This window comes from Grus americana, chromosome 4, assembly GCF_028858705.1.
Source record: "Grus americana isolate bGruAme1 chromosome 4, bGruAme1.mat, whole genome shotgun sequence".
Classification (NCBI taxonomy): Eukaryota; Metazoa; Chordata; class Aves; order Gruiformes; family Gruidae; genus Grus; species Grus americana.
The window spans coordinates 32057668-32080377 of NC_072855.1; the positions used below are offsets into that span (position 1 = coordinate 32057668).

The 22710-nt window shown below is 37.3% G+C and overlaps 1 protein-coding gene across 1 annotated transcript in view; it reads right to left on the reverse strand.

The window, feature by feature from the left end:
- SGCZ (sarcoglycan zeta) overlaps window positions 1–22710 on the reverse strand; it is a 484691-nt gene that overhangs the window by 454446 nt on the left and 7535 nt on the right. The window lies entirely within an intron of this gene.

A 22710-nucleotide genomic window follows, 5' to 3' on the forward strand; every position in this document is an offset into this window, starting at 1 on the left:
GCTGTTTATTCTAATGAATTGTCTTTGTATATCCATAGTAATTACTAATTTTATTTGCATGTTCCAGTTCCTTTTGTGTGTTTTCCTGTTTCGGTAATAATTTGTAAGTTCAGGTTCACCTATCCAATTGCCTTTTCAGAACAAACACACAATGCTACCGCCAATGTAATTGGAAAATCTCTTTAGAGTAGATCTGGGTTTTTTGTCTGAAGCTTTTCTACATGCAACATACAAGAAGGATTCCTTTAACTTATCGATATGTGTCAAAAAACATGTCCAAATCCTGGCAAAGTGTAAACAAAAGAGAAGTTATTTACAACAGACTACGGGCTTTACATCTGCCATTTCTGCACTGGGAAATATGATTCCTCAGCAGACTTGTGTCATTTAAACACAAAAATTTGCAGAAGTGTTTCCTATATACTGAGGTCCCAGGACTCTGAATTCTGACACTAGATGTATACTTACTTAATTTTCCCTGGAAAGCAACATTTCTCTTACCTGAAAAAAATAATACATTATTAAGTATATGGAATAAGTAAGACACACTGAGAAACAAAAGAAAAACAACCAAACCCCATCGAATTGGATATAAAAAAAACCCCTTTTTCATTGTGAGGACAGTCCAGCAGTGGCACAGGTTTCCCAGAGAGATGGTGCAAAGCCTGACTGGGTAAAGCCCTGAGCAACCTTGTCTGATCTTCTTTCATACATTTGGGCTGCAGACCTCCTGAGGTTGCTTCCAATCTGAGTTACCCTATACTCTGTCATTCAGTAACAAACACACAAAAAAAGGGACGAAAATGCTGCTTTCCTTTTGAGGATCATTCATACCTGTTCCATGTCCACCAACATTTCAATATAAAGTTTGTATACTTATTTTTTTAGCACACTTAAAGAGTGGATGGAAACACTGCTTACAGCTCAGCCACAGATAGTAGCAGCAGGGTATGCAACATGTTTTATGGTTCCTGTATTTTACTGACAAAGTTAGAGCCTTTTCTTTGGAGGAAATCTGTTTATCTGCTTTATGCCAAAAAGCAGGAGGCAGACAGTAATATTGCAAGTAAGCTAGCAGGAACACAGTGTCCTTCTGATAGTGGTAAGACTGGTAAAAAGCACAGGAATTATGCCTGCGGCTATCAATCTGGTACTAAATCCCAAGTAATATCTAAGTTGGTTGTTTTTTCACAGTTTCTGTAAATCTACCTCTATATTTGCCTGAACAAAAGCTTAATACAGCACCCAATGGACACGGAGAGAGAGTACTTCATTAATTTCAATGTGTTTAATGTTGTTTAATATGTCAGCTCTACAGCAATTGTGTTCAACTATGAAAGATTCACTCAGTAAGTGCCTTACATATTTTCTTGGCTCATAAAGAGCTACACAGTACTGCAGGGAGCATACTGTACAGTTATTAAATGCTATTATGAGATACGTCATATTATTGCTGAAATCTGCACAAAGAAAGAAAAGAACCTTCAATATTTGAAAATAATTTTAAAATTATACAGTATTTCAAGTAGCTAAATTTTCACTTCATAAATCCAAAAGGTCTCCATAGCTAGAACCTACATATAATCACAGCCCAAGTTGAAAATATTACAGTAAATGTGACAAGATAGATGATAAATGTGGTGTTACGGTTCAAGGATTTACAGTCATGATGTGAATACATTATGTACAGTGACAGTTTTCATAATTTATTCATCATTTTAGGAATATTTTGAAAAATATAAAGGCACTTTAAAAATCAGATTGATGACACGTGCATTACTGAGTAGTTGAAACACATATTTACTGTGTGTTTTCATGCGCTTTCATGTATTCTTTTGCTGAGGGCCAGATTCCAGGATGGTAGCACTCCATTTTCCTACTGCTGAGGTTCATGCTTTTGTCGTTTTATTGAAGCACTCATAAAAGTTTGGATTCTCTGAGATCTTTTGTTGCACCCGCCACTGGGTAGCAGTGAATATCACTGCGAATATCACGGCTACCCAGTCACAATCCACAAAGAGACGGTTTACTGAAATTATACATTAAGAAGCTCACTGTGGGAATATAAACTGTAAAACCATAGTTTTATCTTAATTATGGGAGAAGTCAAGTCATTGTTTCTTTCCATTTTCCTTGTTGTCAAGACTTGGTATCACAGGGGATGCCATGTCAGCCTTCTGGTCGGCATGACCAAGGAAACGAATCCCACAGAGGGAAAACAGTACACGCTGTACCACACAGCTGCGGTACATCACCTCGGGAGCTGTGATACTGGGTGCTACAAGAGACAGAGCCTCTGTGGACTGTGTGAATTTAAATATTCACATACATACCTAGGAACAAAGGATACAAATTAAATATAGACTAAAGAGAGAAAAGAATGGACTAAGGCTTTGGAAAGCATTGGCCTACAATGAGAAGATGATCATGAACCTAAGTCATCTATGAAATGCCATCATGAAAAGGATTAATATAACCTTTGCGTACACACACAAAGACTCATATATATATATATAAAAATATACTTATAAATATATTTGCATATTAATATATACTCGGAGGTAGACCCTGCAGTGTATCTGACTTTTCTGCTCATCGGAAAGATCTCAATAGTTCTGGTGCTCCCTTCTCAAAATGGATGCTGAAGGATTGCGAACTATGTTGAAAGAAAGCAACAAACAAAATTTGAATACCTAAGAACCTGTTTTGCAATTAAAGATTCAAAGAGCTCGAGCTGTTTCTTTTAACAAAAAGTAGGAACAACTTGATTACTCTATGAAAGTATGTCCACAGAGAGAAAAAAAATAGGTAGTAAAGAGCTCTTTAATCTAGTTGAGAAAATGAAACAAGAAGCAAAGGTTAGAAGCTGAAGTGACACATAATGAAATTAGAAATTAGGCACACATTTCTACCACACCCAATTAGCAACTATATTTCTTTTCCTATTGATGCCTTTTGAAGAGCTCTTTTTTAATCTGAAAAGGTACAATTTTATGTGAACTTCTGATCACACTTCCTGCTGCTTCTCTTACAGATTACAATGTTAAAACTGATTATATAAAATGAATGGTCATCTACTACAGAAGGGACAGGGAGGAGAAAAGCCATTTTTTCCTCCCTGTGACAGAAGAACAAGCAACTTAGTAAAATGCGAACTTACATAAGTTTCACTAGACATACCATAGTTCAAAGGAGTCAACCAATTTGTCAGCAGTGTTCCTACAGAAAGAAGTTCACTGAGAACAAGTTAAAGCCTGAAGTTTCGACCTGCTTAAGATTCGGGGTATTGCAGTCCTAGAATTTTTATCTGTAAGTGAGCATCTAATAAGTTTTTGAGTACTTTTTGACTCAGTTACTTTCAAAAACAGAAGCACAAACTCTTAATATCTTTTATAAAAAACTTCTGCCATTTAATGTCAGTCATTTTCTGTTCTGAAGCTAACAAAAGACACCATAATGAAATGTCTCACCAGTGACTGAACAAACTGAAAAAAATACAGTCAAGCTTTCATTAACATTAGGCAGACAGCATTAACAGATTATATTCTACATTGAAAACTGTAACAAGAATAATAATTGAAGTCAATTGCCAAATACAAAGTAATGTAACACATGCAAATATTCTAGCTAAAAGGTTTCTAGTCATTTTTGCAAGTACACTTACAGGCTTAAAATAAGCTCGTAAACTAAAAACACCTTATTTAAAAAACAGAAGGGTAGAAAAATTTTTATTAACTGGCCGTTTACTATATGCTAACCATAGAAAGAGGGATACTAAGAAACTCATGCTATTCTGCAGCTTCCTTGAAGAAATCACTGAAGAATCTAAACTAGAGCAAGTTGGTTGAATCATCTTATCTACTGTAAAATTAATTTTTTCTTTGCTAATTTTTGTGCAAGTATCATTGACTAAATTTGTCTTCTTGGTTAAGTTAATCTTATTCTATCACCAATGGTGGGAAAAACAGCCTTTTTCATCTCTTTCCATGAGAAACATATTATGTACATATTCCATCCTATTTAGTTTTATCTCTTTTCTTCTTTCTTTTTCCTATAAATTATCCATTAAGTGAATTAATATTTGACTACACAACTAAACAAAAGCTAAAATCTGTTGTTTCTAAGTTAGGCAAAAGAAATGTCTTCAACTGTATTATGCAATCTCTAGACATTATTTTAACTCTAGAAGTTATTTCAATTCTACATTTTTCTGTCTTTTCACATTTATCCCAATAAATGTGAATTTTACACTTTTACAAAGTTTTGACTCCATGGCTATTCAGCCATTTATTACACTGGGGTTTTTTTTGAGTTATGCAGTCACTGAACTGTTTGACATGAAAGTCAAATTGTTCACTGTTGCTCAAGTGTGCCTACCCTGCAGCTGCCTGGTCATGTGGAGCTTCTGACGTTCCAGATATACCAATAAGCCAACAGTGAATGTCAATCAAGATCTGCCTTAGCAAAAAAAAAAATATGCATATATTCTTATAAAGAGAAAAAGAGCTTCAAAATTGTGGCTCTTTTACTATGTCTTTCTCAATGACCAGCCTAGAGTCTAAAAATGGGGGAACTATACAAAACAGAAAATAGCAAGAGAAGCAAGGTGTACCATTTGCAAAATAATCTTCGTCACTGTCATTTGTCTAGTGTTAGCTAATTACATGAAAACAATCAAGAAGACACACAAAAATATGGTCAACTGTGAGAATAATTTCAAAAACTTTGACATATGGGCGTCATGAAAAATGTGTGTGTTGTGTGGGGGGCATTACACTTGTTTTTAAAAATCCTCGGTGGAAGAATGCACCTTAGCACTCTAGAGTTTTCTTTGTCTTGATTCATTTTGTTCTAGAATCTTGTCAGAAAGAGCAAGATTATCAAACACTCTGATTTGTAAATTGTTTCAATAAAAAGTGTACGAAAATTGTATCTTGGAAAATTCAGTTATTTTCCAATCTACAATCAAATTAGAAAGACTGAACAGAGTGAAAGAGAGGATCTTACTACCTCTTTAAGTGAAAATTTCTATTCATCAGTACTCTAGAGTCTGGACTGATACCTCCATCAAACTCAAGAAATGCACGGGTTTGGGGCCAGAAGCCAGGGTGACATTTTTGAGACAGGCAAGCTTGGAGATAAAATTATAGACAGTCCAAAACATCTAAGAAGATTACAAACTGAAGAGCAGTCGGTCCTTCTCTAGTAGAGGAGAAAAATATTTCTCATGGGCTACAAATTAGGTATTTTTTTTTAACTTGGACGAACGCCACAAAAGTCTAGTTTAATACCTGTGACTGTGGAAATAAATATGCCAGTCTGATGAAAAAAAAAACCAAAAACCAACCAGTTTTAGCAGATGGTCAAGTTTTCAACCACCTGGCAAATTATACTCAAGTAGCCAAAGGGGGCAGATTGCTTGTGATAATGGGCCTGCTGATCAGCTTCCCTTTAAAGAAAGAATTTCTTGGTAAGTCAAGCTCGATGTTCTATTAGAGACATTCTCCAGTCTCTCACAATTTCTGTATGTCTGAAAATGAAGTCTAATAATTATCACCAGTTAAAGCAGTCAAAGAAAGGTATCTCCATGCTGCTGTCATCTTCTTCTGTACTAGGGGAGAATATACGTGGAAGAAGACTGACCCATTGTGCTGCTGATTACTGCTGTGGAATGAATAACCTCATGGAAAGAGTAAGAGATACCAAGTTTCCATAAAGAAATTTGTTCCAGGCTCATGACTCACAGCAATGGTACTTACAGCACCAGGTCTTCTGACTTCCTCACTTATAATTATCCACTTTTCATCCATCTGTGGGGAACAGAGGCCATGAATGAGAAATTCAGTCTTGTGGAGTGTTTTAATTCATGACTCCCATAAAAGACGAACTGTGTTATAAAATGTTCCTCTCCCTTTCTTTCCTTGATACCATACTCCCACTATCTCAGGAAGCAAATTATATTTGACTTCCTGCTAAAGACAGCAAGAGAGTGTGATATAATACAGAAGTCCTACTCTGCATCAGCAAATCGTGTGACCGATTTTTTTTTTTGTTACTCCTCTCAACCTTTTTTTTTTTTTCCTTCTCAGAAATGTGCTTCTAAAACTCACGTTCTACATAGGCTTACTGGACAAGTGTATTTTCTCTGCCTAGGGATTTATCACAGCTGTGTGGAAGAAGTTGTACCTGGGACAAAATACGTGAAGAGAAGAACAAGCATGGGAGATGCTGACATGCATGGGAGCTAGTTATAAAGACTTAGTTCTAGGACCTCCTGTCCTGCCTGAGCACATGGGGACAGAGAGTACTTAGAAAATAGTGAAAATGTGAGGTGGTTGTGCATTGAATGGCAGACATAGCACTGGGCTGCTGTTCTGGTTTCAGAGATGTAGTGGTACAGCATAAGGAAAGAAGAGATAGAGCGAGCTTGGGAGAACAGAGTAAAATAACGAAATGAGGAAGGTCGTTTTAGATGTCAGTGCTGGATCTGAGAGGTTGAAGAATGGAAATTACCTTCATTTGTTTCATTTCTCTAGAATCTTCGCAATTGTAAATTATAAGCAATCTTATCTCTAAGCACCATTTGAGTACATTGCAGTAGAGTACATGAAAATGTCATTCCCCAAGGTAATCTTGTCAAAGAAACAGACTTCTTTCTAAAGCGGCAAAAAATCAAAGAAGGTTGAAAACATGTTAAAGGAAGAATAAAATGTTGAAGTAATACAGTCTGAAGAAAACTGTAAGATAGAAAGGTTTTCCTATGTTCAGAGTTTCAATTTGTATTCCACTTTTTTTGAAGGCCATTCAGCTCCATTTTCTGCTTTCAATGCATTTTGACTAGAAACATAAATCAGCTGACAGAAACAAACTCAAGTGAGATGAGACTTGGATTTTATAGCAATATTGATAAAAGCAGTGGGCATTCCTGCAGGAACATTGGCATTTGGCCTGGGAGACAGTATTTTGAGAGATTGCTCAGATTCTTCATACATCCAAAGACATATTGTTATGCTGCAAGTAATAAATGTGGAAAGAGGAAAGAAAAAAAAAAGGGGGGGGGGGTGTTGTCCCCCATGAAAACCACAAAATAACAATTTTTCTTACAACATTCCAAAAGTGTAACTTGCTGAAGACTGGGTAAACCTTAGAGCCATGGTAAGTTTTAAGGAGAGTTATAGGGGAAGATAAACTAATGCCTTTATAGATCTCCCTGGGAAGTTCCTATCATGCAGAAGGAGCTGTGCAGGAAAAATGGTAGTGAAATTTGATGTTGGTTTAACTGGCAAAGCATAGACTGAATTACATAGTATGAAGGGTCAATTAAAGTTATTCAAGGAGGGTCATAATTATAAAAAAAAATACTTAAACCAAAAAGCATGTAAATATTTTGAACTAGTAGCTTTTGTTTGCTTCTTTTTTAAGATTACTCTTTCTTCTATGTAATTCTATGCTGGAATATCTGTATTTACTAACCATACAAAACAGAACTGGAATTATCTCATAAGATCTTTATCTATTTCTTCCTCCTAAGTTACTATCAACTGCACCAAAACCATCTTCACAGGCCTTTGTGTAACCCATTCATAAAAAACTGCAGTGATGAATACTCCACAACAGCCCTCTTTAGTCTATCCCAGATCTTAGAAATTATTTCTTCATGTCTACAAATCCCTTGGTGCAACATTAGCTCATTCCTTCTTGTCACTGGATGAAGGAAATAGATTATTTCCTTCCTCCTCAGGTCATGCTTTCTAGACCTCTGATCACTCTCCATGCTTTTCTCTACAGGCTCTTCAGCTGGCCAGTATTTTGTTTGAAAAGCAACAACCAAACCAGGATACCAGATGTTTGGGTTGTTCTCTTTTTTTCCCTCACAACAATATGAATTTGGCAACTGGTGTTCCCTTCAATAAAACATTTCTTTTTTTTTTTTTTTTTTTCCCTGCAACTTTTGCCCAGCTAGCTAGTTTCTATCTTTCATTGCTCAGCTGATTATTCTTACTGAAGTGGAGTAATTTGCATTTGTCCTGCTTGAACTGCATCCTGCTTTTCAGACCAAATCACCAATTAACGAGATGATTGTTTTAGATCTTAAACCTCTCCTCCAAAGTACTTGCAGATAGGGCCCCATCCATTTTCACTTTGTATAAAAGAATACGTCATCTTACACCATTCTGAGATGATTCTCTCCGGCTTCCTTTGGTTTAATAAGTATCATGCAAGAATTTTTCACTTCACCATACCAAGGTATTAGTTTCCACCACAATTCTGCATTTTGGTGGGCTTAATGCATGTACAGTTGCAATTATTTTGCATATTTTGGCTGCTAGGGTAAGGAATAACATTAAACCTTCAATCAATAACATTTAGCTATTTCATTAGAAAAATCCAAAATAGATAGAAATTCAGTTTTGAATATAATGAACACTTGCTTAAAATTTCCAGCCAGAAGAAAACTTGGTTTTCTAGAACGTATATCTGGATTTTCAAGCAACAGAGTTTCAGTGCAGCAAGAAAAAAAATGAAAGACAAAATTTATTGAGTAATACATTAGCTGTATATTGAAAGAGAAAAAGAACAAGAGCACAACAAACCCTTGTTTTAATTGCCTAATATAAACATTTACATTTTGCATAAGGATTAATGGATTAAGCTACTTTAGCATGAAGGAAAAAAATTGCTGGTTATGACCTAGTGTTAGACAACACTAAATGGCTTAATCTGGTTTTCTCTGAAGGTAAAGCTGTATTTAGCAATAGATTTAAGAGATATGTACAGAATTTTCTTATTTAATTTCATAAGCACACGACCTATGAAAAATTTTGCTACACATGTGTATGTATAAACTTTGGAACCGGCATTTCCACTCCAGTATTGCATGGGCTTACTTTTTTTTTAAAAAAAAAAACCAAACTAGAAAGGAAAAGTACCCTGTGCCAACAGAAAATACGGTGAGATAGTCTTCTTGTGCTTGAATGCAGTAACTGGATTCCTAATGACAAAGTGATGATATGTGAACACCAATTAATATGCGAATTAGCAAACTCATGCTGAGAAAAAACAAAGCACTTATAGGCCATAACTGTATCCTGGGCTTCAGGCTATCTTCTCTCTCTATCTTATTACTTCTTTGTGAGACAGCACTCAGCAAATAAAAGGGCAGTATAATTTCTGTGTTGTGTTTGATAGGAAATTTAGAAATGCTGTGGAATTCTCCAGATATATTCTGTGGTGTAAAAGAGAATTATTGAAGTGTAACAGCTCAGAATTTTAAGACAAATAAGTAAGTTTTGTCAGCAGACTGGAACGCTGAGTTTACCTTTGAGCTTTGTCTACATAATCCTTACATTTTATGCTGCATTTGTTGAATACAATGCCTTGCCATGAGTCAAACAATTAGTCCGGAAGAATTAGTTTTGAACTTGTATTGGTTTCAGCTAGACAGAATCAACATTAGAACTCAGCTGCATAAACATCATTATAAATTTGGTTTAATTATTAAAAAAAAGATTTTTATTTTTGTAGTGCAGTGCAAAAGTAGCATACTGTAAAAAAAATCACTCATGGCACAACAAAAACATAAAATAAAATGTATTGAGCAGAAGTTTTTACAATACAAGTAATGCTATTTTCCAGAAGAAAGAGATTAGAGAACATATACATACTTGACATTTTATTTTAATTCTAGTAAAGCATAAGGAACTTCAGTATCTGGAAATCTACACAGGAAAGGTGATCATTTAGGTGCCACTGCAGCATTGCTCAGTTCTGGGGTTCAAACTTTAGTTTTCCAAATGATTTGTCCTGAATCTCAAATTTTTACGCTAGGCCAATTTACTAAGAAAGTAAATATGGACTGCATGTTTGTACTACATAAAGAGATTTCTGAGTTCTTGATTTCAGGGTTTTGGAGAGCAGAGATAAAGATGTTTTAGTTAAAAGACATGTAGTGAAAAAGCAATGAAAATTCAAAAACATGATCTGGAAAAATGGCGCTTTTTTTCTAGAAAATGTAAAACAGATCTAGTAAAATTTAGAAGAAATAAACCCTTGTCCTTTATAACTTAGTGTTAATGAAATATACGTAGCATCTGAATGCTCAGAAGAGCAAAAGCAGTAGTATTTGTAGGCACAGATGTTTAAGGAAAAACAGCCCAACATCTTTCATCAGACTACCTAATACAATTGAAAAAATGGATAAATTTTTTGAAAGTACATAGTAGATTTTATATACTGTATATTTCATATTGTATAGTATTCACCAGTATATTCTGCCATGTAGAAGAATTTATGTCTTTGGGCCGTCCACAGGGACTGAATTTGGGACCTGCAGACCTCGCCTGGGTTTACTGCTACAGTCTGAGCTTCAGAGCCGAGTCTCTGCAGCTTGAATCTGGAACAGACTGACTCCGCTCGTCATTGACACGGACAAAAACTTGTAATACACATGAACCAAAACTTTATACTTGTAGGCTTGATGCAACAGAAAATAACTATATATCCCGGTTTCGGCTGAGATAGAGTTAATCTTCTTTCTAGTAGCTGGTATACGTCCGTGTTTTGGGTTTAGTATGAGAATAATGTTGATAACACACTGATGGTTTTAGTTGTTGCTAGCTAGTTGTAGTGTCTACACTAAGCCAAGGACTTTTCAGCTTCCTGCACCCTGCCAGGTGCAGCAGAAGCTGGGAGAGCACAGCCAGGACACTGACCCAGACTGTCCAAAGGGATGTTCCCTGCCATACAACATCATGCTCTGGGTATAACTGGGGAATCCCGCCAGGAAGCGGGATCCCTGCTCAGAAACAGACTGGGCATCCGGTTGTTGGTTTTTTCCTTCTGTTGTGGTGAGCAATTGAATTTCTGCATCACTTGTTTATTATTATTGTTGTTGTTGTTATCTACCTTTGTTATTCTATTAAACTGTCTTTATCTCAACCCACGATGTTGTTTTTTCATTCTCCTCCCCATCCCCTTGGTGGGCAGAGGAGTGAGCGAGCAGCTGCCTGGTGCTTAGCTGCCGTCTGAGACAAAAACATGACACTATAGAGCAACCACATTTTATGTATTCCAATTTCTTTCAAATTATTGAAAATTAGCTTTACTCTTATAGTTAAAAATCATAAGATTTACATAGTATTTATTTTGGTTCTCAATCTCCTATTTATTTACATTTATGAAGTATTACCCATATATACTACAAAACAAAAAGTCATGAACATAATTGTGTATGTTCCTTCAGACAAGAAATATAACCTGTATTTAGCTGAAGTCTAATAATAATTGCATAGCAAGGTATAGTAAGTCATTTTTCAAACAAACAAACAAAAAAGTCCTTTTTACTGGAAAGCAAATGGTTTGTTTGTAAAAATAGGAAGGGAACCTCTTCACTTGTGCCCTTGAGAATAGTGCTTTTCTTCAGATTAGTTCAATGGTCCAGATAATACATGAATAATAAAATCACTACTGTGCATGATATTTTTAATTAGGGAATATATTACAACTCCTAAATTATATTTTCAGACAGCAAATTATAGTGCTCTGCATTTCTGCCTAGAATACTATTACCATTTGAAAATACTTTCTATTAGATTCTAGAAGGACAGGAGGTTTGATTTTCCAGATGAAAGATGCTATGTCTTTATGACAAAGGAATGCCCTGCAAATCTATTTTTTAAATCTTTGTGCAACTGAATTCTTTTGAAAAAGTCAGCAAGAAATTTGGCTTCACAACAAATGCAATTAAAGTCAAGCCATGGTTGCCATTTGTATACTATATACATGCACCTGTGAAAGGTGCTATAGCACATACATTCGGTTGATTTGGGGATGGCTACACTGCTTTCAGAAATGCAATATATCTCTTCCACAAAACCTTGGCCAAAATAAAAAGCGGTAAAATTAATTACTCTGCACATACCTACTAAAAAATCGGCAGCTCATTTGAAAATGTGCTTATGGCACTTGCAAACATTGCTTTGTTTTGTTAATGTTTCAGTCAGAGATTTTGAGATTACTCCATTTTTCCAGATATTTAATGTCTTAAGGAACAATTGGATTATCCTCAATGTCACAGGTTTCTTTCACCCATTTAGCTTATTTACTCATATTGAGCTGGTAACACAAATTAAACTAAAGCATAATTTATGACTGCCTTAGGCATATTGTCTTGAAAGGCATTCAGTCTCAACCTGTAAACATCAAGGGACTGACAATTCATCTCTTTCCTGGTAAGTTTACTCCAGCAGCTAATCATGCTCCCTTTTATAAATTCGTGTGCCTGATGGGGATATGTTTACGTTCGTGCCCTGAGCACATATTATTATGCCCTTCTCCACTACAATGAAGTCCCTTAATATGCCGAAGTTACTCTGTATTCTATCAAGTCAAGTCTCATTCTTTTGTTTGTTTGTTAAATTAAACAGGCCAAGCTCATTCAGACTTTCACTGGGCGGGTAGTTTTCAAGATGTTCAAAATACTTGAGCTAGTGCAGGCATTAGAACCAATGTTGTTCGGTTATTTAAGACCACAAAACCAGCCACAGCAGATCAGAGAAGTAATTGGTGATCATAGGAGGATGCTTGGGGACACCATATAAAGACAGTACAAGTACTTAGGGATATTTTCTTCAATTTCCATTCCTGGAGAAGTGACACTGATTATATATGTCCTCTCTTTTATTCAGTTACAGTTCACGAGAGGATTTTGATGCTTAAAGGTTAAGAACCTTTGCTGAAGGACTTCATCAAAAGTATTTCAAATAGACACATTAGGGATCTTTGAGAGATGCCTCTGGTTGCCTTACAAATCACTGTGCCTCACCAGATAAACAGACCTTGAACGGCAACCTTCCCTGTTTTGTGGCTCTCCTCTGAACCACCCCGTCTTCCAGCACCCCTCTGCAGATGTGAGCCTTGGAACAGCACTTCCACCCTACACCAACATGAAATTATCTAACCTACACATGGAGCTGATTAGGCTTGGGAAGCATTTCAAGTACAGTTAATTTCTCTTGAAATATATAGGAGGTAAAAACTGTGTGATAAATTACAATGGAATAAAAGATGAATTTGCACATGGTTAGAAATACTTATGCAGGCTACTAATGATACTGCTGTCATCCAACAGTATGGCTATTACAGAGCTGTTCAAAAACTTTCATACAATATTCCAGCACAATTATTTGGACAAGGGTGCATTACAATGCATAAATGATCTTTTTACATGTGAATAAAGACTTAGAGCTGGCTAGATTGTTTGGTTCCAACGTGGCTAAAATATAATTATTTCACTCGCAGAAAGATTCCTATTGTGTTTCCCATAACTATGTGATACATTTTCAATACTCTCTGTGGCATCTGCATGCAGAGCACTCCTAAACAATAATTGTTGGTATAATTCTCACATACATAGCCTGTGTATGTATCACAAGCATGGGTGGATTCACTTGCTGAAGCAGAGCACTTGTTTTCCTTGCTGGAAACTGAAGGAAAAAGGAGACATAAAATCTCTGTTCAGTGTATTACAGGCTGTAAGTGGTTCAGTGCAAGAAAGAAAGAATATATGTGATGACATGGCTGCAAAAGCTGCAACGCTGACCCTTATTTTTATGACTAGCCTACATTTTCTTCCATCCATAAGTAGTGAAAAGCTCTAAAAAAAAAATGCTTGTGCTTGATTTTTTGAGTTAAAGCTGAGCTGAAGTTTAATCTACTGAGTTGAAGCTAGCAGCAATGGAGAATCCATCCTCCATATACACCAATTCCCCATCACGTCATTAAAGAAGACTCAGCCACCTCCAAGCAGAAAGAGAAGATGCTTCAAGGGGCTTGAGCCAGAGAAAGGTAACAACAGGGACTGCCTTCTTTTATAGACTTCATAAAGGGAAAATAATACGGCCTGAAACCTCACTGTTTTCAGCAGAGTTGCTTTTACAACGTAGAAGGGAAAGGTGTCCGAGTCAGAGCCGGCCGAAGAGTCATGGGTGCTGCACCACCAGGAGAGATTGCTGCGGCAGAGCCAGAGCTGCCCGACACCTCCTCCCCCGGAGCGTGGGTCAGTCCGTCCCTGGCGCCGCTGCCGAGCCGAGGTGGGTGCGAAACCTCTGCCTCTTCAGGAAAACCTTGGCCGAGGAAAGATTCAATCAAAAGATCCTCACTGTGATTAATTGCTACGGCAGTTACAAAAAACTAAGGTGCCCTTGCCAGTTATTGTCAAGACCTTCAAATTTTGACACTTATTGTCTTTGTTGTTACGCTCTCGGCTACAAAATGCTCATTATCACACACACGCACGCTGCTGCAGTAACTAGACTCACGCACCGCCCTGGTTCTACGTGTTGATTGAACTTTGCTGCCATTAATGAGGGTGTGTGGTACAGAAAGCCACTAGACAGCAACAAGGTCGATGAGCACAAAACTGGTGCCTGTCTCACTGGTCATGACATAGGAAAATTTTTCCCACCTGCTTCGGTGAATATTTCTTCTGTTGCAATCATGTCACAATACATGCGTTATATTTTCAAGTCTGGAAAATGAATATTAATCTAAAAATTTCGGCAAGATTTTCCTCATTTTACTGAAATTAATGAGATTGTTCTGATGAGTACTTACAAACTCAGATCCAAATCAACACAGGCTAATTCTACAATAACAGACTTTTTAAAGCACTGTTATAAAAAAAAGAAGTCTAAAAATTAAAAATAAAGAAAAAAAACCTATACTGTCCTATAAAAGCTGTACACACATATAACTCTATATGTACATATATACAGTTTTTAATACACATAGTACTCAGAAAAAAGTTGAATTATACTTAGCAGAATTCAAAGCAAAAGATGGCTGTGGTTCAGCTACTGTAGAACACTACATCAGCAAACTGGCCAGCAAAAATCTTTTTTCTTAGGAATGTTTTTCTGAAAACTACTGAAAGGCCACAAAGCTAACTCAGAAGAGGTAAGGTAAAAAGGCAGTAGAAAATTAAAATAAATAGAAGCAAAGGTCTGGTATTATCCTCATTATGTTTGGTTCTCTTTCTCCATATCAGCTGTAAGCTATTGAAGAAAAGTCTTTTTCTACTTATGTATTCGTAAAACAGCACATGATCTTCCCTTGTGCAGATAAAGCAGATGTCTCCTGTAGATTTTGCCTTTTTTAGAGAAGTTAGGAAACAGAAGTCTTTCCCAGAAGCAAATTTTAGATTTCCTAAATTGTGATGCAGTATATTAGCTTTAATGTCAATTTCTGTGTCAAAGAAGCCTCAGTGGTGGAGGCAAGGCAGCCGCTGACTCATAGCTGCATCTCTTTCCCATAACCTTGCTCACAGAAGCGGCATGACCCACCTGATGGGTGATGGACCTGCTTCCTCCATACTACTTCTTCAGCGAGTGCTACAGGTGAGCATACATATATCCCACGGATGGGGGAACTGGAGGAAGCCCCAGAACTGATACCTTGTGGATATGGTATTTTGCCATCAGCTATTTTTTTTCACTGATATTTTGCTGCAGTATTAATTATTGGGCCTAGCTAGTGACAGTCTTTCAAAATGACTTTTCAGAAAAGTTTTAAGAGCAATGCCCTTGATAAAACTACAACTTTCCTGAATTCATTGTGTTCTAAATTACACCTAAAATCAGGTTTGCTGTACTGCTTTCCAGGAGTCAATAGGTAACTACATTTTCTTCAATAAATCTTATTCTTCTACATGACTTAAAAGGTCCAGAACCATTTGCTTTCTGAGTCTGATAGTCCAAGCAGATGTCGAGGAAATAATTTTCTTAATTTATCCTATGACCATGAACAGAAATACCTTCTCTGCTAGCCTATGTGGATATTTCCTCACATAATAAGTCTAATCATAGCATATTCAGAGCAAAAAGTGTAACAAAGTGTGTAACAAAGTGTGTCAAGTGAAAGTGGGTTTCTCCCTTCATCATTGACATTGGGTTCCATGAAACACAAATAATAAAAAAACCCCACACTTGGAGCTCATAATAGGTGTTTTAATTTTATTTTTTTTAAAAAAAAAGTTGAGTTCCATAGATTTATTCCTTCACACAGCCTTGCCAAAATTGTTGGCACTTGGTCAGAAACATCCATTTAGTCATGATCCAGGGTACTGCTCCCAAGAGCACTGAGACAGCTTTACTGACATCTCTGTATTTTGCTTTTCACTGTGCCCTCAGCCACTTTAAATGTTACAGGCTATCAGTTCTGATAATGCAAAATGTAAAAATGGGGAAATAAGCCCACCTTCTAACTGCTCAGGCTGTAGTCAATGTACATTGGCTGAGCTGACATTTATATTTTTAACTCACCAACATCCCCTTATCACTGGACAAATAGCCTGGTGAGAGAGATGTTTTAACACTAGGATGGGAAACACAGAATTTTGAGTGGAAGGCTATTTCTCTGTGCCCTGTCTTTCCCCTAGAAACTCTCTTTCTCTACCCAATGACCAGCTGCAAGCAGACCCATACCCTACAAAGAAATATATATGTGCCTACGTTCTTGATAAGTGAACAAAAGAATTCAAGATCTCACAAGTTAGAAAGAAAAAACAAGGCTGTAATGTATGCAAACCGCATCCCTCAATGCATATTTTTAGGTGTATACTGATTGACTTGTCTCAGTGTTTAAAATTAAGTTGCCTTTAGGCAGTCAGGTCTCTTTCAGGAGCTACTGATGATGATATTATTAACCTTTGGTATTGAAATTCTGTTAGTAGCACCTGATTTATCCCAGTAAATAGCATTGCCGTCTCATTCTTAGTCCTGGTCTGTGAAAATTTACAGCTTTGGGGGTTGCATTTGTGTGTTTTTTTCAGAAGAAGGTACCAATAAAAGCAGACTACCCATCAAACTGATCCTGATACAGACTGTATATGAGGAACGCATTACAATTTTACCTATTTCTTTTGAAAGGTATGGTTTTTTAAAGGTATGTTAAAAAAAAAAAAATCATTGGCTCTAGATTAAAACAGAATAAATTGAGCAGACAGGTAATTCTTCCTCCTCCTTTCTCCTCTTCTCCTGAAAGGTATTTTTTTAATAAAAAAACAGAGATTGCATCTGTCATTAGACTTAATTGTGATATGACTCGTACTGATATAAGGATTAGTTTTCTTGAAGCGTGTCCTGGTTTCAGCTGGGATAGAGTTTATTTTCTTTTTAGTAGCTGGTATGGTGCTGTGTTTTGGATTTAGTACGAGAATAATGTTGATAACACACTGATGTTTTTCATTGTTGCTAGGCAATGTTTACACCAAGTCAAGGACTTTTCAGCATCTCACACTGCCTGGCTAACAAGGAGGCTGGCAGCGCACAAGAAGCTGGGAGGGGACACAGCCAGGACAGCTGACCCAAACTGGCCAAAGGGCTATTCCATACCATATGATGTCATGCTCAGTATATAACTTTTCCCAAGTTGGCCAGGGGCTGGACTGCAGCTTGGGAACTAGCTGGGCATTGATGGTCTGCAGGTGGTGAGCAATTGTGCAGCCCTTGTTTGGTTTTTTTATTGTTATTACTATTGTTATCATCATCATCATCATCATCATCATCTTCCTTTTCTGTCCTATTAAACTATCTTTATCTCAACCCATGAGTTTTACGTTTTTCTTCTCTCCAATTCTCTTCCCCGTCCCCCTGGCGGGGAGGGGGACAGAGCGAGGGAAGGACTGTGTGGTTGTTTTAGCTGCCTGCCGCGTTAAACCACGACAAATTGTAATAACAGTCACAAAGACATCCATATGAATCCCACTTCAACTTTTGGATATAGGCATCTCTCAGCTCCCTGTGAGATGAACAGTTGAATCACGTGTATTCTGGCTGAGGCAGTTTACAAAGTCAGTGAGCAGGATTTCTTTGCCACATAGGAATATAACATTTCCTTCTCTTCATTCAAATCACATTTTTGTAACTACTTCTGTGCAGTTATTTAGGACACAAACCTTGTTGATACTAAAATATGGAGATGCCTGCTTCTTGAAAGGTGTGGTCTTGTTTACTTGCAGTTGACAAGGCATTTTACAGGAACACATTTGACTTTTTACAAGTTTCCAACAGCAATAAACTTTATTCCTTCTGACAGCAGAAGTAATTGCTGCGTGCAGAATAAAATTGGTTGTTTTAAAAGTTTAACTCTGTTTTCTTGTTTCATGTTTTGTGCTCTGAGATTGCATTTAAATCTGTTTCAGGTAAATTCTTTCACAAAGAACAATAATTTCTATGTTACTGGGGTAAAAATACATATGAATGAACTCCAAGTCATTGCAAGGTAAGGGAAACTGGGCTTTTATCTGAAGTGGAAATAGGTATTTAACTTCCTCGTGTAGCACATATTCTTTTCATAGTGAAACTTTCACAATTGTTTTTTAGTTAACAAGATCAAAGGAAAAAAAACCATTTAGGCAATTTTAGACCTCTTTATTTAAATCAGACATCTAATGATAATAATGAAAGAAACAACAAATAAAACCACCATCATAACCTTCTGCAGCAAGTACGCAATTTGTGTAAAATATGTCTCAACCATCTGCCCTTGCATCATGATTCTTGGGCCAAATTCTGGAATAATGTGAATAGCAGCAACTCACAGCATATACACACTCTGAAAAATATTATATGCACCTGCTTTTCCCCACTTCCATTTTGTGAGTGGTGATCCAATTTAAGATGCTCCAGCTACCAGCTGCCCCCCACCAGCCCTCCAACCGAGTGTCCTACCTCTGCACTACTACTGATTCAGCTGCATTTTCCTTTGGCTCTTGGTTTAAAAGTGTTTATTCCCTCTAAAATTAAAATTGATGGCACTTTATCATTGCTAGAAAAGTTAAGCACATTCAATATGTGCAACTTGCTGGCAGGTCAAGTGAGAGTGAGAGAAAAGCACAGAACTGTATTGAACTGGCTTGGGTAGGACAATGGAAGGCACCTTCACTTGGCTCGCATCGTGCTACTGGCTTCTTCCAGTAGACTTGCATCTTGTCATCCTCTCCTGTTCCCTTCCTCTTCATGCTACCAGCTTTATCTGGGGGGAGTCACATGAAGATTCAGGAAGCATTTACATATTAATGCTATAGAATATTTTGGCATTGTGATAAATTATTAAACCCCCCATAATTTAAAATGTAAATGAGTCCTCTTATGCACACAGACAAAGATGTGACGATAGAGTCATAGAAATTGCAACTTAAGTAGCCTCTGTTTTAAAGAAAAATCACAGTAGCATCATAAGACAAATGTAATTGATTTTATTAGTTTTATAAGCAGACGTAAGCTATCTTCTCCACAGGTGGAGAAAACAATATTGATACCTGTAATTGCTAGTACCGTTAGCTCCTTCTTGAGGAGTGAGGTAGCAAAAAAATTATTTGGCATTATGAGAAACAGAAAAGTGCACCTGTTCAACAGAAGAGGACAGGTTTTCCCTAAAATAATATCCAGTGAATACCAAGTCAAATGGGTCCCAACCATAGATTTAAGGGAAATTTGCAGTGCCCAGGAGTGCAGGTTTTGATCCTATACTTAGATCAGAAAACTATAAAACACGTGGCATACCAATTCACTGGTAATGCTCCATTGGGACAGTAAGAGGTATCTGTCTTAACACCGTCCAGCTCATACTGGCAATAGCAACATCATCTGCTTTCATAGATTTTCAGATTTTTCTGCTTCCATTACCTCCTGTGCAAGCCCATATCCACAGATGTGTGCTTCCTACAAATTTTCTGAGTAGTCATTTGACTTTTCTAGCACCTAGAGAAATAAATTTCGCCCATTATCTTTCCCACATGCATCTAAATGTTGCACACGCCACCCACACATTGTTTACTGAATGGCAATATTAGCACAAAACACTCCATTATCCTGTTTTTTAAAAAATTACAAAACATAGTGCTAAATCTGTGAATAATTAAGATATGTCAGTGAGGCATCAGCATGAACAATAGTGCAGACAGCTATATAGCCATTTTGATTCAGTTTGCCACCAGCTCAGCACATGATCACTGTGCTGTCATTTGTTATTGCACCGCTCAGCCTTCCCTTTTGACTTGAAATCTTTACATTCCACTTGGCTATTCTAAAACTGCATTGGCAAGCTCTGTATGTCTATTACAAAATAATAGCATTGTAGTCTGATGCAGCAGCATATGCCCAAAACTGAAATGAATTTTACTCAATATAATCTATAATTCTTGACATATCAGGTGCTAGGCTTCAGTGCAGCTCTCCTAGGTGCTCCCTCTTTGCTCTGCTCATCATGCTGCAGTTTGCTGCCTGCTAGATACATTTATTCATTGATCAAGGCTTACAAAAGTCCAGGTTCAATAGGACAGACAGCACCTTGGCAAAGGGTGCCTTCTGTTTTATGCCCATCAGCAGTATGATGGAAATTTTATCATGAGACACAGAGACACTACTCACATACCCATAATTTTATTAAGCAATAGCGCAAGTGGTCTCGGTAGACTGGGTAGATGACATATTTACATGAACAGTGAATATTATCTACCTCATCTAAATTAATACTGAACAAAATAGGAGCTTAACTAGGTAGAGGTCTCTTCTGGGCAAATAGATCATTTTCCAATCACATACACACTTGCACCTCATAATGAGTTGGGGGAGAAACAAAGGAAGGTATGAGATCAATTCTAAAAATAGTATCTCGCTCCCCTGAAAACAAGATATACTTACCAAAATGAGAATATCAACGCCAGTATTGGGGAAACAGCACACACTAACTTGTTGTTAGTCTCTGAAGGATGATATTCTTCTGCCAAATTTTTCAAGAAAATCTAATAAAACATTGATGAAATGTAATAATAATTTTCCCTGCATGAAGATTAAGTGGGAACATGACTCTACATAACAGACAGTTTTTGCATTCATCTCGTGTCTGCTCAACTGCAGAAGTCTTTGGGAAATGGCATGTAGAATATTTCTAAACTGAAGTATATCTGAAATAGTAGGTGTCAACTTGAGTCCTACAGGAAGTGACAGTCAATACCAGCTTGTTGCTAGCTATTTTTGCAACCGCCTATAAAGTTTGACACAGCTAGGCAGGCTCGTGTTAGGACTTAAACCTATTGTTGTGGAAGAAATAAAAGGAAAGAGAATTATTACCAATATTTACATAATGGGTACTGCATCTGAAGGCATAATTATGCACAAGCCTGCTTGCTGGTACCTGTCTGAACCTTCAAAGGAAACTGAGTTTCTGCCAAAGAGTATAAAGTTAGAACTATGGGTAGATGCCTTAGGTACCCCACAAACTGGAGTAACTCAGCTGAGTGATTTCTACAGAGTATTTGCCATCTGTTGGTGATGACTCAAGCAAAACAAAGCACAGATGGATCTTAGTCCAAATTTTTGTCTTTTTCTTTTTTTGCCTGAACTCTTCTAAACTTCAGAGACGATTAGGATTTTGTGTCATTTTGGAGGAGTGTATTTTTATAGTGAGTGACTCCTAGTTTGTACTTATTCACAGCTAATATTTGAACTATTGAAAGTAATAAATGATGCCATGAGTTTCAGCTTTAAGGCTAAGTAGTGTTCTTGGAAAAACTTCCAGTCTCTTTGTAATGCATTCTGAAATGCTCTCTGCCATTTATTGGGGCATAGATCATTCAGCTTTGTTCCTCACACATATATTTCCCAGTGAATGGGATTTACAACAGCCAGCCTGCTTAGCAGAGAGACTCCTGAATTAGCCAAGACAAATTTACCACCAATCCCCCCCAAAAAAAAAACCCAACACCAAACCAAGATGCAAACTGAAATCTTATGTATCTCCTGAAGCCTCACAACCTTGACAGGAGTCTCTCTTTTAGACTGAGATTCACATTCTTAGATGTTTTACTGGACTATGATGACCAAGCAATCGCTTTGAGTGAAGAAAATTGGCTCAATCTTTTCTTCAAAATAGAAACAGCCCCTCCAAGTTGTGCCACAATCACCTTTTATTGTTAGAAATATATGTGATTTAAGCTAATAGTAAAAAAATCTTTCCCATAAAGGGGAAGATCCAGGCATTTTTACCTCATTTGGCCATTTATCAAGTGAAAGCCATTGGGGCTGCTATTGTGTGCTGAACTCATGCTTGCAAAGAATTCATCATTTGAGCACCCTCACTGGATCACAGTCCTCAGGAGAATTCGACATAGCTAGTAGATGAATATCAGTGCCCCTAAGATAGTCCTCTCAGTCCAGATGGGAAATAAATGCATTAGTCATTAGCATGATGTGCCTAAGCAGCATCGCTAGGGAAAACTGAGGCATCTGCGGACACTCAGTGCCTGGTGGGGTCTTTGCGGATGGCTTTCCAGGACTGAGCCTCTACTGCACTGTAGGCACCTTCCTTGTAGCAGCTCCTAAAGGCAGTAATGAATGTTCCTGGAAGATACAGGACTTTGAGCTCTCATAATGAGCCTGTTAATGGCTTGACTACTTCCAAAGCTACTTATAGCCAAACCACATCTATGCCCAAGCCACAAGTGCATTCAGGAAAGACAGAGAACGGAGAGGGGGCTACCCAGCCCTGACGCCCTCCCAGCACACGGCACGCAGGCTGGATGTGTGATGGCCAGGCACCTTTCTGAGCTCAGATTTAACACTCTTTCCAATAAAAGGCTTTAAATTGAATGCGAGATAAAATCCAGATTCTGAGGTTCAATTCAATTGGCTCTCTTCCTCTTTATTATAG